Source organism: Sminthopsis crassicaudata, chromosome 2 (genome assembly GCF_048593235.1).
Source record: "Sminthopsis crassicaudata isolate SCR6 chromosome 2, ASM4859323v1, whole genome shotgun sequence".
NCBI lineage: Eukaryota > Metazoa > Chordata > Mammalia > Dasyuromorphia > Dasyuridae > Sminthopsis > Sminthopsis crassicaudata.
In genome coordinates this window covers 472,178,158-472,189,607 of record NC_133618.1, presented here as the reverse complement: position 1 = coordinate 472,189,607, position 11,450 = coordinate 472,178,158, and the positions used below count along the sequence as shown (strand labels likewise).

General features: G+C 36.1%; 1 pseudogene; it reads right to left on the bottom strand.

Moving 5' to 3' along the window:
• Positions 1-3,387: 3,387 nt before the first annotated feature.
• Positions 3,388-5,044, bottom strand: LOC141552925 (olfactory receptor 2D2-like; annotated as a pseudogene).
• Positions 5,045-11,450: the final 6,406 nt, after the last annotated feature.

Sequence of the window (11,450 nt, the reverse complement as noted above, 5' to 3'; positions counted from 1 at the left end):
CTGGCTCCGGTGTCCTTTTATCTCTACCCTCAACTTTACTAACTAAACTTTACTTCCAACCCATAATAAAACTCTTATCAATCTAGGTTTTCAGGTCTGTAAATTCCTTTACAGGGACTCTTGCTCTGCTACTAGACCTCATTTAACTCTGTATCTTTGCGCCGAATCCAAAGGGGTTGCAGGGGAGCTCTATTGGACTCCTTGTACCCCGAACCTGCCACTAGACCTCAATTAAACCTAATTTCATTTAGGTACTTCTTATCTAGCTCTCATCATTTGGTTCTCTGACCAGGAATCCTCGAAAACTACACATAATTTGGCTACCAAATGTAACCTTAACCTTTTCACGGCTCTCAGAACCTATCTGGGCTTTGAACTGTTCGGGCAGTATTTTTCCGGGAAGAATATCTGCTTTCCTTCTTTCGTCTCATCCTATCTCTAAACATAGTGGGCACCCAGATTGGGTCTGGGCTGTGGGCAATATTCTCCTGTGGAGGCAAAAAGTACTCTTTTTGTCATACTCTATTTTTAGGGATAACAGGACCAGGAAATCCGGAACTCTGGCCAAGGTAAAAGACTTTTTTTTTTTCTCTTTAAAACTAAAAGCTTTTACCTGTCCACAATGTAGACACACTTCTGCCTCTAAAAATCCTTTCTTAGCAGATGCTTGGCTTGAGGAAATTCCCTCTAGAGACAAAGGAACTTTTTTTGCATGTCAAGGCATTTCTAATCCTTTTTTTCTCTCACCAGAAAACTGCTCTCAGGCAGGAACTCCGAGATGTGACAGGAAGCATCTCTTTTTCACCCACCCCACTCCCCTCCCCACCTCCTGGCCAAGGAGACACATGGCCGTTCTGGGGATCCCATCCCTCTCGGGGGTCCCAGGCCAGCACTCTCTTTGATCTGTTCTGGGGAGATAACTGGAGAAACTTAAGCGAATCTGTGTTTGAGCCCTTCTCCCATTCCACTGTTAAAATACAATAGAGTCTGTAATGGTCAGGCGTAGTCATGAGGAGAAAGGTCACTCACTCAGGGTGAGCTTGGGGATATGTATTATTTGGCTGCTATTCCCTGGAGAGGGGTAAGTGGTCTCTCCTTCAGGTCTTGCTCTCCCCGAAAGATTTGGGGGAGGGGTTTGGACGAGCTACCCTGCCCTCAAGTTCCTTTGTGAGCCCTTACCAGCTGGAAAGCACTTGGTAAGATCACATCTCTTCCCCCCCCATCCAGACCTCTCCCATATGGCTTTAAATACTCCCATCCTGTCCCCTTCTTGGGGTACGTATAGTGAGGAAATTGGGGACTCAATTCTTAATTTTCTCAAATCTCCAAAAAAGTTTCCCATCAACTCTTAAAATGTACTTTGCCAGCACTCTGCACAAGTGGGCCACGCCCCTCCCAGATCTTTTACCTAGCTCTTAAAGGAGCTGCAACTTTCAGCCCGCTCAGAGAGCAAGCTTATCCCAGGACAGGCAACCCCAAACTATTAGAGTCCTGATATCAAAATGCTGAAATAGTGATTAAGGAACTGGGGTAACAGGAGTGGAGAAACAGATCAGAGAGACTGCCAATCCTAGGACAAGTGTCTGATTTCTGGTTGTTTCTAGAGAATAATCCCAAAGACTGAATAAGGGATTTCAAAGTTAAAAAATAATCCAGCAAATCATAGCTTCCCTCCAGTTTTCTGCTTTCTGTACAAATTTGTTTACATTGGTTTTGTCTGTGCAAAATCTTTTTGATGTTAAATAATTAAAACTATCTCCTTTACATTTTTAATGCTCTTTATATTTTCTTTGAACTTAAATTCTTTCCTTATCTACAAATCTGACAGATAATCTATTTCATACACTGTTACTTTGCTTTTGGTATCATTTCTTATGTGTAAACATTATGCCATTTTGATCTTATCTTGGCACACAACGTGAGAGGTTAATCTATACCTAGTTTGTGCCATATTATTTTTCAGTTTTCCTACCAGTTTTTGGCAAATGAGTTTTTCTCTCCAAACCTTAGATTTTTGGTATATTATATATTAGATTACTATGGTCATTTATTATAATGTAATTTGTACCTGATATAATCCACTGATTTATCACTCTATTTCTTAGGCTATACCAGATTTTTTTTTTTTTTTTTTTTTTGATAATTGCTACTTCAATATATAGTTTCAGATCTGATATGGCTAGATATTATCTTATTTCACTCCTCTCCCCCTTCTCCCCCCCTCAACTCACCGATTCCCTTGAGATCCTTGAGTTTTTGTTCTTCCAGAAGAATTTTGTCATTATTTTTTCTAGCTGTATAAAATAGTTTTTTTTCCGAAATAGTTTGATTGATAATAGATTAGGTAAATTTGTCATTTTTTCCTGCTAATCTCAGTGATGTATATTTTTGTAGTATTCATCCATTTTATTTAAATTTTAACTTTCTTTTTGGCATAAAACTGAGCAAAGTAGTTCCTAACAACTGTAATTTTCTTCTCATTTATGGTGAAGTTACCCCTTTCATTTTTGATACTAGTAATTTGGTTTTCTTCTTTTTTTAAAAGCCAAATTAACCAATGTTTATCTATTTTATTGTTTATCCCCCCCATAAAACTAGCTTCTAGTTTTATTTATTAGTTTAATATTTTTCTTATTTTCAGCTTAATTAATCTCTCCTTTGATTGTTAGGTGTAAGGTCTGGGCTAGCTCTCTGGAGGGTCTCAGGTTCAATCAGAGTCAGGATCAGTCAAAGTCCTTGGTCTTTAGGAGGAGAAGTGAAGGAGGCAGGCATCCTGTGCAATGTGGTTCATCAAAAATGAATCCTGGACTCTGGAGTCTGGAGCCTGAAGTCTTTCCTTCTGGGCATGCTGCAGCAGAGACACACTGACTCTCTCCCTCAGCCCTCCAATCCTTCCCTATGATTACCTCACCACAACACATTCAGCAGGTGCCAATCATGAGGAGAGCCATATCACCATATCATCTAAGTATATATTTATAGAACCATTTTCTCACATTGAGTAGGTACTTAGCCTTAAGTAGTCTGTTGTCTTAGATTCAAGTATACCTTTTCAGAGTTCCATCCCTCTACATCTCCTGCTTTCTTTTGTTTTAGAACACAAGTGGTCAACCCTCCCCTCCCCCCGACTTTTCAAATTAAAGAAATGTCACTTAAATCTCTGGAGAGATCAGTGTATCATTTCAAACTTCTCTCCCCAACTTAGATCCTTTTTAAGGATATATAATAAATGTATTATTATGTATAAAAAAGGACAATATAGTCAGGCATTCTTTACCGCCAGTCATAGAGGAATTACTATTTTCTGCCAGGGGGTCACACAATAAATATTGGAGATAGGAGCTGTGGCCAAATGTAATTACATTGTTAGGTTCAGAGTGTGCAGTTTTACCCCCTGTTAGTTGCATTCTTCAATACCCGCTTTACATCCTTGTTCTTCAGGCTATAAATAAGAGGGTTAAGCTTAGAGTTTATTACTGCATAAAACACAGAAACCAGTTTGGCCTGTTTTTTGGAAGACTTGGGAGTCATGTAGGATATTATTCCTGTCCCATCAGAAAGGATCACCGCAAGGAAGTGGGAGCCACCGATAGAGAATGCCTTGAGTCTCCCAGAGGTAGTCTTCATCTAGTCACTATAATAGAGCCAAAGGATGTCAGGATAAAGGACATAGGTGCAAGAATTATCACTCCCATGAGGAAAATGACCATTTGTGAGTTCTGAGTATATGCAGATACCACTTTCAAGAGGGCAGGAGCCTCACAAAAGAAGTTAGCAATCCTATTGTCCCCTTGAAATGGGAGGCATAGAGTGAATGAAGTGTCCACTAAGGATATTAGGATACCACTAGGGTACCCAGCACCCCAAAGCCAAGAGGCCACACATCCTTCTTGATATGATGATGGTAGTGCATGGGGGTCACAGATTGACAAGTACTGGTCATAGGAAGTCACACCTAACAAGGCATACTGGGTAGCTCCAAAAATGAGGGAAAGAAAAAGTTGAGCAGCATAGCCCACGAAGGAAATGACCTTCCTCCTGGTCATCATGTAGACCATAGCTTGGGGAACAATGTTGGTAGAGAAGCAGAGGTCGGTCACAGACAAATTGCATAGGCAAAAATGCATGGATGAATCAGTTAGAATCAGGTAGATGAGGAGTAAACTCACAAGCATAGTATCCAGGTGGACTCTCAGGAACAATACAAAGAGCAGTATCTGAGTTTGAGGATCATCAGAGAGACCCAAAAGTAGGAATTCTGTCACCCGGAATTGTTGATCTGGATTTTGTTCTTTCTTCTTTAGATGAGAAGCAACAGATATTTGATGTGAGTATGTTACCTATAGAATCAAAGAATCTTATAGTTGGGAAGAACCTGAGATGATATCTGGCCCAACCTCCTATCTAATCATTACTAGTTGCTGAAACACATTCCTAATGAATATTTCATGTGATGAATAGGATTCTATAGTAAAAAGAAGACATTTTATTATTTGACAGCTCAAAGTTTTAGAAAGTATTTCCTTACATATTTTACTAAAGTATTGAGGAACATCATGGTATAGTGGAGAGACCATGATATTGCTGGTATCTGAGCAAAACTGATAAATAATAATATTGCCACTTTCATTCTTTGCCTCGTCTTTGCTGACTCATCTTTTAAGTATAAAACAATGTATTATTTCATTCACAAACTCTTCCCTGACACTCATAACTGGCCAATGACCTTTCTCCTCTGCCTTCCCACACTATACATTCTTTGGCATTATCTGGTCTCAATTCACTGAGGATATGAATTAATATAACTGAGATCATTGCTTTTCCTCAGGGGAGACCTTTGAACATAATTTGGGGAAGTAGGCAGTAATAATACCAGCATCATATGGGCTGTTTTATCTGTAATCCTGGATAAAGTGGGAAGCAATCTAAAAGAGTTCCTTCAAAGAGTGATGATAGACATAATATTCCTGAAAAATAGCCTTATTCCTGTAAGCTCATTGGTATTTTTCACTGTAGCAGTATTACCACTGCTTAAGTCTGCCATGGATTCTTTATGTCACATGGTAGGGTCAATAGAACAAACACCAGTTATGCTGGATGAATTCAAATTAGTGTTTAAGATCCTCTGAATTGTATTTCCAACATATATATATATATATATATATATACACACACACACATATATAAACAAAGACATATGTGTACACATATACACATGTATGAATATATATACATATACACATACACATATTTATGAAGTTTTCTGTGAAACTACATTATGACATATGGTTTAGTGGAAAATTGTAATGGGCCAGAACTCTGGAAAAATATACTTAGGCAAAGATTCTTACAATAAGGTATTAACTCAGTGGAATTGATAATACAATGGTTATCTAATTTAGCATGGTGATTAATAGTTCTCTAGTTCAGTATGACTGAATTAATCTTACAACAAATAATGGTTCCCTAGTGATATAATGATTGGTTTATACTCAGTATGATAAATGGATTTAATTGTAATAGAGTACTTAAGAGGTCAGAGTCAGACCTAGAGGTGGGGATTGAAGAGACTTGGAGACAGACTCAGAGAAGACAGAGGACTGGATGCTGGAGCTTAAGTCCTCAGACTCAGAGAGACATTCCATCTTCAGAAGCCTTGTGTTGGCTGGCCTGTCCTCCAGCTTCCCCCACTGAGACCAAGGCCCATCTGAAGGGCTTCCAGAAAGCTAGCCCAGCCTCAGGCAAGGAGACTATGAAGGACACAATAAAGACTTTTGGATTTTATCTCTGGCTATTGTTGTGGTGATTACTCTGATGAAATGAAGGCTGGTCCAAAGATCTCCAGAAAGCTATCCAGGACATTATAGAACATAGCACAGGATTTGGAATCAAGGGATGTAGATTAAGATGTACCATTGATATTTATCTCCAGTTTTATCTTGGCAAATTATTTAATGTCTTTATACTTCAGTTTCCTTACCTGAAAACAAAGGGAACTGAAGTTTCCAGTTTCAAAACTCACTTCAAGATGTACATCTATATTATTTTATAAAAAAAAACCTACATTAATGAATGCTTGTGATCTTCCTATGGTGATCTTATGTAAGAGTTTTTATAGTACAACTTTAAATTTTGAGTTGCCTCTGAGAGAGTAACAAAATTCAGGCCACACACATGGATATACTTATTAGTTCTCAGGTAAGATTAAGAAGGAATCAGTAATTATTTTTCAAAGTAGTATATGTTTTGCTATCTTTTTTACTTGCATTCTATTTTGAAGCTAGTTCTGACAATGATATCCTCTTATTGTTATTTTCTAATTAACTTATTCACAACATTCTCTCTTTTCTTTTTTTTCTCTTTTTCTCTTTTTCTCTTTTTTTCCTCTTACACTCATATTCTTCTTGATCCCCTTCTTCCTTCACCTCTGTCTCTTCCTCTGTACTTTTTTGTCTGTGTCTCTTTTCCATTCCTCATCTCTTTCTCTTCATCTCAATAAAAATGGCCAAATCTTATGCACCAAATAGAGTTTGAGTTTTTAAGGAAACTGAGAGTTTAAATCATTTAATCAGGATCACACAGCCAAAATGTGTGTCCTGAATTCCCTTTTCTTTTTCTTTTCTTTTTTATTCTGCAGCTGTCTCATAAAGCTAGATTATCAAATTGAGTAAGGTAGAACAATTAGAAATGTAAACAAACAGAGCTCCATTCCAAATCCATTTTCAAAAAACTTTAACCTCAAATAACATCAACATTTATATTTCAAATATGCAAATTTGAACAAAAATGAACCAAAAGAATATAGTTGCTTGAGGGAAATTCTTACTTTATATTTGTTATTATTATTATTATTTTTAGCATGGTACTTGGTTATTTATTGATAAATGCTTGTTAACTGATTGCAGGAAATGGGTAAAGAGAATATACTCACAGGAATTGTTCTATTATGAAACATAAGTTGCTACAACCCAAATAATTTAGGAAAACCATTCCGCCACCTGGAAGATACTAATTATTAGATTAATATTGGATTGACAAGACCATTATCTCTCTTTATTAGCTATATTGAGAGTTATGAAATTCTGTCCTCAACAATTTGTTGTGCACATACTATAGATGATTCTGTTTTGGAAGAAACATTTGTACTATGATTTTCCTGTGTGTTTTCTTCTTTTGTTTTGTTTTGCTTTTTTTTTTTTGTGTGATTTCATTTCCTTATTTCTCTCAAGGTGCAAGTGCACTTGCTCCTTACTGACTGATCCTGTGGCTGATTAGAATGGGAGTTTTGACTTACTCCTTTTCTGATATGGATTGTTTCTCACAGGCAGTCTTCTTAGGTGACCTGATAGTTCCCAGTTCTTGGAGGGTTCACCATATTAGGTACTGTACTAATGTAAATATCTCATCTTAGTACATTGAAATTCAAAATTCCTTGCCTCAGTTTTCCCCCTAGAAGGGTGTTCAAGTGTGCACCATCATTCCAAGTCACCAGGAAAGGGCTGAATTGAATTTAGGATATTTTAGGATATTATTTTTCAAATAGCAAGATTTTATTGTTGGTGGCTGGGATACATGAAATCTAAATATTCCCAAGGTTCAAACGAGATAATTGTGAGAAAAGACTTTTGAACCTCGAAGGTGCTATGCACTTATTCCCCAGAGCAGCAAACACCAGATTCATAAATACATTATGTTGTATGTTAAATTTCTGAGTTCTCTCTGTCTACTTTCTGTACTCACTCTTTGCTGCTAATTTAAATTAGCAGAAACTGTTATATATTCACATCATAGTCTGATTTCTTGTGAGGGAAGGTATCTGACTGATAACTCAATCCTACAATTTTTTCTCTATCCCCATAGGAAGACCAACAGCCTCATTTTTTTTTTTTTTCATCTGACATTTATTATAACAAGTCATTGGATTTTCAGTGTCTCTTTCTCATTCATACATACTGGCCTTTGAATTCCTTTCTTTTTTCCCTTGTCCAACACTTTCATTTACCTATTGAAAATAGCCTTTCCTTTCTACTTCCCTCTGTTATCTTTCCTTTCTTGATCCTAACTTCATTAGTGAGCCAAAAATCCTAGTCAATAAATTTGTGAATCATACAGGCAATCATATTTTGAAATAAAATTAGGTAAAAAGAAAAATTTGTATTTTTATAAATTTGACACAGTTCTTTATATATTTTAGAAATAAGGCCTTTATCAGAAACACTGACTATAAAATTCCCCCCCCCCAGCTTTGTATTTTCTTTTTAATCTTGTTTGTGTTGATTTGTGTGTGTGTGTGTGTGTAAAAAACTTTTTAATTTTATATAATCAAAGTTGTCCACTTTGTCCAAAGTAAAGAGCTTTATTCAAGTTAACTATCTTTTAAACATTCTTTACTGACTCTCTGAGATTTTCTAATGCCCTCTTGTGTAGGCATAGTCTTGCCTCCTTTTTACTTAAATTAATACCTTTCTCTTGCCTTAATGATTTTGTAAGGGGGGCAGCTAGGTGGCGCAGTGGATAGAGCACCAGCCCTGAATTCAGTAGGATGTGAGTTCAAATCTGGTCTCAGACACTTAACACTTCCTAGCTGTGTGACCCTGGGCAAGTCACTTAACCCCAGCCTCAAAAAAAACCCAAAAAACAAACAAACAAACAAAAAAATTTTGTAAGCATACCTAGATTACTATGTAGGGAAACTATCCTCAACTCATTTCCTTTTTTCTTTGAGAACTTTTAGAGTTTCTCCATTGTAAGTAATTCTGTCTCTTGGGTTTTGAAATCTACTTGTAATATCAATAGATATATTTCCTCTGCATTTGCTTTTTAAAGTATTGTGTTCTTTTTCAAAGATTTATTCTGCATTTATTAATATAATAGTCTGGTCTGATGGTGTTTGTGTTCTTAATATGATAATGTTAATTATTTTCCTAATTTAAAAATTCAATGCATCCTACATGTAAATCCAACTTCTTAATAATCTTTTGGCAATTTAATAGAGAACTATCTAGTATGATCTCAATCCTGGGAGAAGCACAAGAGTCTATGTAGATGTTTGGTGAGCCTATTTCTGGCCATTTCTGAAATGGAGAGTAGGGCCCTCTATCATGTATCCTTAAAGAAGTCTTTCCAAGCATCCATATGATTGCTTGAATAAAACAAAGCATACTGTGAATGCTCCTGAAAAATGGGCCCTCTCATTGACCAGTGAACCAATGATTCATTGCATTCTTTCCCATTTTAAAAATTTGCTATACCTGGCAAATCAGCCATGGAAAATTATTTAAATTTACATGCCCAAGGAGGCATCAACATTAACTTTTCATCCTTTTTTCCAGTGCTATATATGAAGAGCTTCTGATGATTTAAAAAATTAAATGTTTAATTTATTTTTATTCTACCTTCTATTGAGAAGGAAAGAAATATTAGACTTATTACAAAGATGAAATCATGTGAAACAAATTTCCACATTAGTCATGTTCCAAAAACATTAGGGAAAAGAAAGAGGAAAAAATATATAGAAATCTGCACTCAGCATCCAAGAATTCTCTATCTGAAGATGGATACTATTTTCCCTCTATTTATAGATATAATAGGTAATTTCTTTCTTGTTCCACTAATTCAACTTATCATATCATACTTTATGCTTAAATCATGCCTTCTTTTGAGCTTATCTTTGAATACTGTCTGAGATTTTTGATTATGCTTAGTTTCTACCACGTTATTTTCTACTTATCTCAATGATTTTTGTCAAATAGTGAGTTCTTGCCTTACACCTGGAATCTGGGTTTAACAAACACTGTACTGTTGTGCTTATTTGTTTCTGTATATTGTATATCTTCTCCCCTTGTCTCAGAACATAGTTCTTTCTTATTCCTTAATTTTACTGTTTTTGTTATTGTAATATTTTATTTCCCCCCTGTTAGGATTCTTACAAGGTGCTCAGTCACTGAAATTGATAGAGACAATAATTGTCTAATTTAGCATGGTTCAGTATGATTGACCTGATCCTACAAGGAGATGTTATGGGCCAGAACTTGAAACAAGGTACTTAGTGGAATTGATGAGATAATGATTCTCTAATTTACATGTACTTAGTAATTCCACGAGATTCATACCTTTAAGAGAGCATAAATAAGGAGGAGCTGACAAGCTCACAGGAGGAAAAGTCTGCTCTTAGACTTCAGATAAGAATTCACAAGCCCACAGAAACTCACAAGCCCACTCTCTGGGAGGAGGAGTCAAGAATCATTCTAACTTCCACCTTTGTGGACATTAGGACAAGAGCTCTCTGGAACCAAGGAGAGAGATAGGCCTCTAAGAAAGCTAACTGGAAAGCTAACAGGAAAAGATTCAGGACTTTGAAAGACACAATAAAGGATTTGGACTTTAACTCCTGGCTGCATTTGAGGTGATTATTGAAACTAAACTGAAACTAAGGCTGCCTCCAGAAGCTCCCCAAGACATCTGCTCCAAGAGAACAATTATAATTTAGAGAAAAGAACATTACACCCTCAATTTTATGTAAAATTAATTTTAACATCCTTTTTTTTTCCCCCTGAGGCAGTTGGGGTTAAGTGACTTGCCTAGGGTCACACAGGTAAGAAGTGTTAAGTGTCTGAGATCAAATTTGAATTCAGATCTCCCTGACTTCAGGGCTGGTGTTCTATCCATTGAGCCACCTAGCTGCCCCAATTTTAACATTCTTTTAAAAAAATTTTAGTCTCTAAATTATCTTCTTCTTTCCCTGCAGATCTATTATGTACAACTTGCTATACTTTAAAAATATATAATAAAGTTATCATGCAGATTTTTTCTACCCTCCCCCAGAGATGATTATCATTTGAGACAAATAGGTATATATGTGTAAAATTATTCTATATACACTTCTATTTATCACTTCTAGGGATGCAGAGAGCATCTTTCTTCATATGTCACTTATAGTTTGAGTATTTATAGCAGTCAAAATTAATTATTTACTCAAAGCCATTCTTAAAATAATTTCATTCTTACTTACATCATGTTGTCTTGATTCTCCTCATTTCAGTCTTCATTATTTCATGTAAGTTTTTCCATGTTTTTCTAAAATCATTAAGCCCATCATTTCTTATAGCACAGCATTATTCCATCACAGTCACAAACTACTTGTTCAACCATTTCCCAATTGAGGGGCATCTCTACAATTTCCAATTGTTTGCCACCACAAAGCATGTTATTCTAACAATCTAAAACATGCTGTTTCCTTTTTCTCCTAATTATCTTTGGAAATTGACTATGTAGTTGTATTGCTGAGTCAAAGGGTATGTGTAATTTAATAACCCTTTTAGCTATAATTCTAGATTGCTCTCCAAAATGCTGGGATTATAACACTGTTGCAAAATGAATTAGTGCCCCAATTATTCAACTTTCCCTCCATTTGTCACATTTCCCTTCAATCGTTTTAACTTATATGGTAG